The sequence below is a fragment of the Sinocyclocheilus rhinocerous genome, unplaced genomic scaffold (genome assembly GCF_001515625.1).
Source record: "Sinocyclocheilus rhinocerous isolate Xijiao unplaced genomic scaffold, SAMN03320098_v1.1 scaffold174, whole genome shotgun sequence".
In the NCBI taxonomy this organism is placed as follows: Eukaryota; Metazoa; Chordata; class Actinopteri; order Cypriniformes; family Cyprinidae; genus Sinocyclocheilus; species Sinocyclocheilus rhinocerous.
In genome coordinates this window covers 1-682 of record NW_015646289.1, presented here as the reverse complement: position 1 = coordinate 682, position 682 = coordinate 1, and positions in this window count along the sequence as shown.

Genomic DNA, 682 nt, shown 5'->3' with positions numbered 1-682 from the left:
TATACTCATGATAGAAGCTATATTCTTTTGAAAAAGCCTTTTTTGCTATTTTCGGCCGAATAATTTCGGTTACCGAACATTCGGTGCATCCCTACTCAGAATTAAGATTAAAAAAAACTATCGGAATTGTGAGATCTTGAAGAATATATGTACACAGTGTATTGTAAATTATTACAAATAAAAAAAATTACCCTTAAGTGATCAGCTGACGTGTTTAAGCTTCATACTGAAATAATCCCCAAATCACGCAGCATCACACAAACTCTTGAAGATCTGTCAATGCAGAATTTTCCCCTCACTGCATTACTATGTAGCTTTGGGATACGTTTATGAAAAGCTCAATCCAAGGAGAGTGCTGGAGTGAATAAAATCATGCAGGTGTGTTTTAACTGAAGTGTCTGGCACAGAATCCAAGGATCTTCACCACTGCGAACATTCACCATTCTCCTATCCACCTTCAACTGCTAAATCTTGCCGCTGTATAAATATGACACGCGTTATGGAGAGCCCACACTGAGTAATAATCTGCTCACCCACAGCTAACGCTTTGAGCCGAATAGGTGAGCCATTGTGCAAGCGCAGGCACCGAACATGTGTCTTCTGTACAGTAAAGCTGTCCACGTAATAAGTGACATAATGATTTTCTGCAGTGATTAGCATTAACAAAAGACGCGAGCGAGAC